Below are 10,445 nucleotides of genomic sequence, written 5' to 3' on the forward strand. Positions count from 1 at the left end.
CATATGCGGCCTGGTGCGGCCTGGTGCGGCGTTGTGTTTTTTGGCATGTGTAAAGGTAAGTCTTAAAAAAAATGTTGCGCATTTTGAAGATTTTATTGAAAAATACATTGAAAAAAAGCAAGCATAAAAATAAATTTTCATATTTTTTCTTCTTATTTCAATATATGATATTAATGGACAATTATAAACTTTTAAGAAATTAAAATGTTGTAAAACTGTCTTGCTGCCCTCATATTTAATTTTTATGTGATTTTTTTCATTTTCATTAATATTTAAAAAATAGAATTATGTTATTTTTGTAGTAAAATTGATATACTGAGCTCAAACATCACAGTAGGGAAACAATAATATCAGTTTTAGAGTGCTGGGCGTCTCTAGATTACATTTACAAAAAAAAATTACTCCAATATAAAAGTTGATTTTGAAGGGTTTTGCTCATTTCCGGCCCACTGTGCAATGGTTAGAGTTCTGGATCAGAACCCAGAGGTTTGATGATCCGAGGTTCAAAGGTCCAAGGTTCGATGCCAGCTCTAGTCCAATAAGCGACAATAAGACAACTTTTTTAGATGTTTAAGTTAAGCATCTTTGAAGATAAAGAAAATTCCATATGTTGAAATATTTGATGAAAGAGGATTTTATACAAAAAATTGCAGAGGTTGGAGATTGGGAACAACAAATACCCTAAAAAGCTTGCACTTACAGCCCCAAAAATGAGGACAATGAGTAGAAGTTTTTTGTACAATCTTAAACGATTCAAATAATTTTTTTTCAATCTTAAACCGAATTTATATTCATCGACGAATTTCAAATATGATTCAATAATCTCTTGTTGTTCGGGTTTTATGACCATATAAAGTTTACAGCACCCTAAAATTGATTGGGTGTAAATTTTACAAGGTCATAATTTCAGAACACTTAGAGAATAATAAATAAAGTTCAAAATATGTTGATGAATACAAATTTAGTTTATGATTGCAAAAAAACTAACAATTTTAACTCATTACCCCCATATTTAGGGCTGGATGGTGGGGGCAAAAGTTTTACGTCTTTGTTGCTCTCAGTCTGCAATCACCGCAATTTTTTACATAATATCCTCATTCCTTATATATATGGAGTATTTATACCCAAATAGTTTAATAAAAATATCGTAAACAAACTACTTAATTAAAAATATTTTTGAGAAGTAGTTTAAGGGCCCCATATAGCCCCGATATTCGGTATTTGCAATTTAAAATTTTATAATTTTATTACAGATATAAAGAAATCTAACGATTTTACCCTAACTAAATTTTTTTTCTTCTGAGTTTTCCATGTGTTCCATTGTTTTGGTTCGCTGTACGGTATTCCATTTTCAGAATACTTACAACTAATTCTTGGCAATTTATAAGTATTTTATTGATTTATTCTGAGAGAATACTTTTTGTTTACATTTTTTGTAAATTTATCATTAAAGTTTTTTGGAATCAAGCTGTTGTTACATTTATACATAAAAACTAGGTGTTGGCATCGTTTGCATGTCTTCCATTAATGGTTTTGCATGTTCATATTTTTTTTCTTATATATAAGTCTGTTTGCATGTTTTTGTAGAGAAAATATTTTTTAAGTTTTGTTGGTTAAGTACTAGCCAATGTAATATTAGAATAGTATATGGGACAATGTTTTAGATCAAAATATACAAGTTTCAGATTTTCTGATAAATACGAATACTCTCAATATTAATTTTTTTATTTTATCTAAGAAATTTTCGCTAGATTATTGATACTAGCATCTTCAGCTTTTATTATAAATTATTAATTAAATTAAACTACAAACAAACGGTAACTTTGCTTTTTAATGGCTTCTTTACAGTTCGCTTTAATTATGCTTCTTTAATATTACGTAGGTATAAAAAATATGGCGTCCAAAATTGCGTTTTTACATATTGACCATCATCTAAATTCATACCTCCATTTTTAGGTTCGCATTTGTTGAACTGAATTTCGATTGCCTCTCGAACTTTTCTTTCAAATTTTTTGGGTTCTACTCTTAACGTCTTTACTTGATCCCATTTTATACTACATGAACATTTAATTTTATGATGCCCAATTGCAGATTATTCTAATTTTTCTTCAAAAACATTCTTTTAGTGTTGTTTTGTTCTTGTTGCTATTTTCATTTTTGTTTCGCCGATGTATTTTTGTTCACACTCGCATTCATTTAGGTATACTCCAAGATGGCTATTTGATGGTAGTTTTGTTTTGTTGCGTGAAGTTAGCAAAGATTTAAGATTTGCACTAGATTTAAAGACTGCCCTGTAACCTGCTTTCCTAAAGATTTTTCGAAGTTTTGGTGATAATATTGGGATCCACGGTAGTGATATAGTTGGCATGGTTGCTTCGTTGTTAGATAAACTATTTCGTTATTTGAGTGTCGTTTTTTTTATAACAATTTTGCAAGGTCTTGTATTTTTTCTTTTCGTATCCATTTTCAGCAAACACATTTATTAGGAAATCGATTTCTTTTTTAAAAATTTTTTAAAGCAAAATGATAAAGACCTATGAATAAATCCTTTAAATATTCCTTCTAAGATTTTTGGATCGTGGGCTTAATCTGAATATTTGTTATTGCTTTTTTTCGATGTATGTTAAAATCATAATTACCTTTTTGATTATTGGTTATTCGGATGTCTAAAAAATTTAATCTTTTGTTTTTATCTTCCAATTCAATTGTGCATTTGATGGCATGATGTTGACTTTTTAATATTTATTGAAAACGGATGGCATTATCTTTATTTGTAAATCTTGTGTAGCTATCATCTACGTACCTGAAAAATAATTTTATTTCTAATGGTGGATTAGAATAGGGTTGCCAGACGTCCCGGAAAACCGGGACGTCTTATTGAGATCATTGTCCCGTGTCCCGAAAGAGGTCTTCGGGACACTCAATTGTCCTGGTTTTTTTGCATTGCAATATTGCAAAAAAAATTAAAATTATTTATCACACTTTTTCGAATTTTCGAAATCGAATTAGCTTTGCCTTTCTTGTTCGATGGGTTTTAGTATAAAAATTTTCCTGTTGGGTAGTTTGTTATTGTTATAAATGACAGATGGTTAAGTTTTGTTTTTGTTTTATTTAATCTGTGGCCGTCGTGGGAAAATTACTTTTTTATTTACAATATTTAAAGCTATTAAAAAACTCACATATTTAAAAATATGTGAGTTTATTTTTTTATATAGTTACCAAATGCCAAAAAGAAAGTGTAAATTTCTACAAAAATATACAGAGCAATTTCCTTTCGTTAAAAAAGGCAAATTTGACACAGAAGCGTTTTGCAAGCATTGTAATTCGAATTTTAGTATCAGTCATGGTGGTTTGTCTGATATTAAAGATCATATCAATTGCCAGAAACACAAACCTGCAGTTGCATCTTCAAGCATGTGTAAAAAACCTTTGACAACATTTTTTGTAAAACGTGATAGTACCGATGAAGACAAGGTAATTGCTAACGAATTATGTTTTGCATATCATGTTGTAAAACATCACCAGTCTTTAATTCAACGGATTGTGTTAACAAATTAATACCCAAGCTATTTAGTGATTCAAAATTAGCTGCAAAGTATTCAGCTGGTAGAACTAAAATAACAAAATTAATTACAAAAGTTCTTGCCCCACATACATTAGAAATAATTTTGAATGAATTATCAATGTGTTCATTTTATAGTATTAGTACGGATGCCAGTAACCACAAAGCGGAAAAAATGTTCCCACTAGTTGTTCAATATTTTAATAAAAATGGAGTTAATAAGAAGCTTTTAAAATTGGAGAATTTAAATGGTGAAACTTCATAAATTATTTCAAATTTTTGTATCCAAATTTTGAAGGATCACAAAGTGGATTTAAAAAAATGTGTAGCATTTTGTGGAGACAATGCTAATGTCAATTTTGGTGGTGTAGCAAGATTAGGAATAAACAATGTTTTCACAAAATTAAAGGACCAATTAGGTACCGATATTGAAGGTATAGGTTGTCCTGCACATATTTTAAACAATACTATGCAAATATCTACTGGTCAATTATCTTGTGATATTGACTCAATCGTTTATAAAATATTCAACTGTTTTTCAATATATACCGGTAGAACTGGACGTTTAAAAGAATTTTGTGAATTCGTTAAATTGGAATACCAAGCAGTGCTTTCTTATTCAAAAAAAGCAATAGAATTTTAAAGATATTTGAAGCCTTAAAATCGTTTTTTTTATCAGAACCCGAAGAGAAACCACCAAAATCACTACTGAAATTTTTTAACAATTCTCTGAGTGAGGCATATCTTTGGTTTGTACATAGCCAAGCTAGCTCAGTTCATAATCAAATTTTAAAAATTGAGAGATGTTGTATGTCAGTTATTGAAATTTTAGATGTTTTAGAAGTAACTGTACAAATTGTAGAAAAAAAAAGTGATTCAAAATTTTTACCGCCAAGTGTTAGGACAATTTTAAGAAAAAATGAAGAATCTGGTTTATCGAGTATGGTGGAAGTTAAGCAGTTTCATAATGACACAATTCAATTTTATGAAACATTTGTTACTTATTTAACCAAATGGATCACGCCATTAAAAAAGTATTCGGTGTTTTCATGGATGAATTTAAAAGAAAATCCAGAATGGGAGAAAGTATTAGAAACTTTTAACTACCTAAAAGAAAAAAATATAATTTTAAATGATACGTTCCTATTCAGCCAAATTCAAACCGTTTCAACCATAATGTCAGAAGAAAAAAATAGAGAAGGAAATGAATGGGCGCAGAAATTAACCTCCGAAAAATGGAGCTTTATTTTGTCCAAAATGGAAACTGAATTTGCAGAACAATATATCGATATTTTTAAAATATGTGAATATTTATTTTGTATTCCTGGCCATAACACAGTGGGCCAGTAGGTGGACAAAATGGGAAAAATTTTAGTTGTGTAATCTTGAAAACCTATTTAATTTTAGTATCTACATATATTAGGAGAAATCTATTGATAATTTATTTATATTAAATCCCTTAGTTACCAGGACTCTAAGCATTTGAATATTGAGATAAAATAAAAAAATAAAAAAATTATAAATAAGTAATTAACGGTGACATCAACGTTGTGTTATATTTCAATTACATCTACGTTTTTGAAACAAAAAATTAGTACATGTTATTCTAGAGTATTTAGAGATAAGAAAAACCAATGTGTAAAATAAATTTGTCATAGCATGTTATCTCAGTTATACTTTGAAAATCACAGATTAAAAAAAAAAATTTCTTAAGAAACTTATTTTTCGCCGCACAATAACTAATAATTACCACAATTTGCCATGTGTTGTCTTATATTTATTTGAGCTATATGATGCTTCAATCGAGTTTTAATTGATTGCTCGTCCCCTTAAATCCCTTTTCAGATTTTATGTATGTTTTAACTTGGTTGCTATGGTACTAAATTTTGCATAGCAACAACTCATTTTTTCATTAACGTTGTTTTAACAGTATTTTACTTGCGCTAAATACACAATATTGGGGGTATGTATTAAAATGAGATTTAGAATTCTTATGAGGTTAACTTTTTTTTGTTACTATGGATACCTTACTTTGCATAACATAGCAACAACATATTTTCGGTAGTTGTTAGTAATTTAATTGCTAACACTGACAGTAATTTAATTACTTTTAATTTTAATTACTAACACTTGTAGTAACTTAATTACTAACAAGTATTAGTAGTCCAGGCGGCATATATATTATAACATTTTACTTTTAAATACAAAATACTTGTTACAATAATTATTTAGATATGGTTTTGTTAAACTTAGACATTCATAATTTTCTCCAAAAAAACAATCTTAGTATTTCAAAACAAAATATTACTGAAGATATATTAAAATTTATTCAGCCAAAATTTGCTGATTTTAAAGACGTTGATTTTAGACATGCTGTTCAACGATTTGTTTACTTGTATAAAAAAAAGTGGAAATCTGCAAACTATACTGTGAAAAATTTTGAAAAGAAGTTTGTGAACTGGCTTAATGAATATTTAATTGTCAGAAAAAAAGACAATGAACCAACTGCAAGTAGACGTGGTCGAAAACCAGTTGCATTTGATAATAGTTCTAATAAAACTAAAAAACGGCGTGTATCTTGTTTAATTGAATCTCATTCATCCAATGAATTATTTTTTGCTGCTAATAAAAAATTTAGAGATGAATCTGTTGTTATTGCTGCCAAGAATGTTTTAAATATATCAAATACAGATAAAGCAACTAAATATTCAGCAGACGAAGCACTGGCTTTAATAATTGATGCAAGTCTGACAAAAGCTTCCTATCAATTGATTAGAAGCGGAGCCTTGGAGAAAGAATATAACATCTACCCCGCTTATAATGATGTCAGAGATGCAAAATTGAAATGTTATCCTGCAAACATAACAGTGGAGGACTATTCAGCTTCAGTTCCTTTAAAAGATTTAATGACTCATACTTTGCAAAGAATCTGTGCAGTTCAGGAACCTGTGCTAAGGCACTTGATATTGAACGACAAAGCAATAAAAACAATGACACTAACGTGTAAGGCTGGTTTTGATGGTGCTACTGGCCAAAGCATTTATAAACAAGTTTTATCAGAACCCGACATTAACAGAGATTTAAAGCGTGAAGAATCATTATTTATCACTTGTCTTGTCCCATTGGATTTGACTGGATTTAACAACAGCAACGAAAAGGTGCCTATTTGGAGAAATCAAAAGTCGTCCTCCACAGCCTATTGTAGACCCATAAGATTTGCATACAAAATGGAATCCAAGGAATCTGTGATTGAAGAAGATCAGTACATTAAAAGTGAGATAGAAAGCTTGGGTATGATTTTATTAGAGGTTTGCGGATCTTCTATTGAAGTGAATTGTATTATTGAACTTACAATGATTGATGGGAAGGTTCAAACAATATTATCTGAAAAAAATAACTCATACCAATGCTGTTCAGTGTGTGGTGTCTCTCCAAAAAATATGAATAGTCTTGATATCCTTAATATAGATTATACTAACAGAGAGTTCAAATATGGTCTTTCCAGTCTTCATGCGTGGATTCGATTTTTTGAGATGTTATTGCACATTGCATATAAAAAAGAAACAAGAAAGTGGCAAGCAAGATCTAAAGAACACAAAGAAAAGGCATCTGTAGCTAAACAAAAGATTCAGACTGATTTTATGAACAAAATGGGACTTGTTGTTGATTTCCCTAAAAGTGGTGGTTCTGGAACAAGTAATGATGGCAATACCTCAAGGCGTGCTTTTGCAGCATATGAACAAACAGCTGAAATTCTGGGTATTGACCAAAACCTTATATTCAGATTTTACATTATCTTGGTAACGCTCTCTTCAGGATATGAAATAGACTGCTTAAAGTTCAAGGATTATTGTTTTGACACTTTTAGACTATATGTGTCCCTTTATCCATGGTATTATATGGCTCAATCAGTTCACAAAGTATTGATACATGGACATGACATAATTAAAAGCCTTACATTACCTATCGGACTTATGTCAGAGGAAGCTTAAGAGGCTAGAAATAAAGACTTTAAATCTTATCGCGAAAATTTCAGCCGAAAAACATCCAGAAAAGCAACAAATACTGATCTTATCAATAGACTCCTAGTTTCCAGTGATCCTGTTATTTCATCATTGCGTAAATCAACATCACACCAAACAAATCATAAAGCATTTCCTTCAGATGTTTTACAATTACTTAAACAATCTTCAAACGATATTATTGTTTTATAATTTTTTGATGTAATTTAAAATTGATAACGTTTTCTTGCACTATTTTTTGCTTTTATTATTCCTAAAACATTATTTACCTAAATACTCAATTTTTATTCAATATAGGTGGGTCAAAAATCCGATAAGATATTCAAATATCAATTTACCACTTTGTAACTAAGGAAAGTATCCGGTAACTAAGCAATATAAGTATCCATAACAACTAAATTTAAAAAATTATCACTTTTGTAAGAAGTGTGATCTCATATTGGTACTCATGCCAAATTTAGTGAATATAGCACTTATAAAATATCTGCAGATAACAAAAGTAGGTTGTTGCTAAGCAAAATAAAGGTATCCATAGCAACGAAATAAAAAAATATTACCTTCATAAAAAGCGCAGACATCATATTAGTACTCATACTAATTTTAGTGAATATAGCTCTAATATTAAATTAGTTATGAATTTTGTCCAGTAAAAGTGCATTCTGGCCCACTGTGCATAATGCGAATGTGGAGCGCATATTTTCCTAATGGAAATTCAATGGTCAGATGAAAGAAATCGGTTACTACCGGAGACTGTAGAAGCAATATTAAAATGCGTCGTTAATTTTACATTTAATTGTTACGAAATGCATGAATACATATTAAAAAATACAAATTTGTTAAAGGAGGCAAGATCAAGCCGTAAATATGATTAGGAGTATTTTAATAATGTATTTCCACGCTTTTGTATTAAAAATACTTAGTTCCTTTATTTTTGTGTTATTAATTTTAAGTTTTTTTAATTTTATTGACGTTTTTCAATTAATATTATATTATATAATATTAAAAATTTAATATATAATTTATATATTAAGTTTTTTTGTTACAATGAATTTTTTATGTTTTTGAATAAATTTTTATTTTCTTAAAAAATTTTTATTGTCCCGGTTTGTCTTGGTGAAAATCTGGCAACCCTAATTAGAATGAAGCGCAATGTTGATTGCTTTATTTTCGAAACATTTTCTCTTTTAATAGTGGCACTCTGTAAGAATCTTTTGGCTGTCTTTATTAGCATTATTCTCTTTTTCAGATCAGGACTAAGTATTTTTGTTGCAATTACTAAAAAAATGTTTTTTTTATTACAATTTTTTGAAATTCTTTTATCGCAAACAGACTTTCACAAGGAGAAAAGCTCACTCATATGGTGACTCTGATCAGAAAAGATACAAATGATGGTTTGTCATACATGCATCGAACCTTGAGTGAAAATAAAAAAAACATAGACAATGCTGAGGAAACAGGAAGTTTAGATTTTAAATACAAAGATTTATATAAGTTATTATGTGATCATCAGCTCCAATCACTTTTTCATTCAGATTAGAAAAGATGTAGCACGCTTGGTTAATGACTCCTAATCAAGTATGAATGCGAAAGCAGAACTCTATTACATCAGAGATATTCAAAAGAAAATTGAAGATATTGAAGATGCTTTAGATGATGTAGTGAAACAGGTAAGTTTTTATTTATTAAAAGTTGTATGCTACAACTTCTATAAAAATACAAGACAATATTGTTGCATGGCAACAATTTTGTTTAATTTTATGAGCATCTTAATTAGTGTATAAAGGCTTAAATTAAAATAATTTTGCATATACCGTTTTTTACTTGTGAATGAATATTTATTAAATTATTTAATTTATTAGCTTATTACTAGTATTTTTATTTTAATTTTTTGTATTTTTAAATCTGTAAGTAATACGGTTCACAAACTCCTTCTACCATACACGCTATAAATTTGTAGGATTTATGTCAAAGTATTTTTTCTCTAGGTAAGTTGCCTTCAATATGGCTAAGAAACCTAACCTGTTCCAAATGGAGGGGGTTAAACTAGATTACATACTGCCAATAGCAGAGTGACTTGACTTGATTATGTAAAAAAATTAGATAGAACATAAAATGGCTTTAGAAAATAATTTGAATAAATAATCTTAAGATATTTAGGGTGTTCTTTTAAATTGACATGATTATTAAATTACATCATTCTTTTCAATTTAATGAAATCAAAAATTTATAATTCTGATATAAGATAAAAAAATTTTTAACAATTTACAATCGATTTGATTGTATGCTAAAATCTTGTCCTAGGAGGAGCATATTAAATGAATAGCGAGCGTATCAAACAAATGGAGATGGAAAATATTTTAGCACAAGGAGATATAGATTCTGCTATTGATTAAAACAAACAGCAAATTTTAAATCTTTTAAAACAAAACAATGAAGTTGTGGATCAGGTATCATAAATTAAATAAATTTTTTGAGAATTTGTTTTTATTGTTGATAATCTTTTTTTAATTACAGTAACCTCAAATATAACAATTAATAATTTCAATCTTATAAATAATATGGTTATTAATTTATTATTGCTATAATTATTTTGAAATTAATTAATAACAATATTGAGTTGGCTAAAAGACAGTAAGAAATTTTTTTAAAAATCCCTCTGAATGCTTTGAAAAGTTTCCATGAATTGAGTATATATAGGGCATGAAGCGGCTTACCAGGTCATTTAAAATTTCTGGTTTGAAAAATTTTGTATATTGCAAAAAATGAATGACATAAAAAGTCATGTACAGCACTGCCTGCTTTATTAATTTTAGTTGGGCCACAGTTTTTAGTGTTTTAGTGGGTTCGGTGTTAGAGGCAAC

Source organism: Hydra vulgaris, chromosome 08 (genome assembly GCF_038396675.1).
Source record: "Hydra vulgaris chromosome 08, alternate assembly HydraT2T_AEP".
NCBI classification, from domain to species: Eukaryota; Metazoa; Cnidaria; class Hydrozoa; order Anthoathecata; family Hydridae; genus Hydra; species Hydra vulgaris.